Source organism: Orycteropus afer, unplaced genomic scaffold (genome assembly GCF_000298275.1).
Source record: "Orycteropus afer afer isolate SDZICR_OR568_19922 unplaced genomic scaffold, OryAfe1.0 scaffold00123, whole genome shotgun sequence".
Taxonomy (NCBI): domain Eukaryota; kingdom Metazoa; phylum Chordata; class Mammalia; order Tubulidentata; family Orycteropodidae; genus Orycteropus; species Orycteropus afer.
Genome location: NW_006921710.1, coordinates 5,930,812 through 5,931,065, shown reverse-complemented (window position 1 = coordinate 5,931,065; position 254 = coordinate 5,930,812).

Below are 254 nucleotides of genomic sequence, written 5' to 3'. Positions count from 1 at the left end.
CACTAATCCCGGCAACCACTGCGCAATTGCTTCCGGCGTCCACCGCTCAGTTTTGTGACTGAGCCAGGGAAGGCAGGCACCAGGGAGATAATAGGCACCTAGAACGTGGGTGTGGCGTAAAGGCTCCCAGCCCATTGGGCAATTAAAAAGATGAAATGGGAAGGGGGCGTGGCTAAGCTTCCAGGAACCAGGGTAGTTGGGGAAGTCACAATGAAAGCTGCGCGCGCAGCCTATGGCTCCTCCCACCTAGAGGA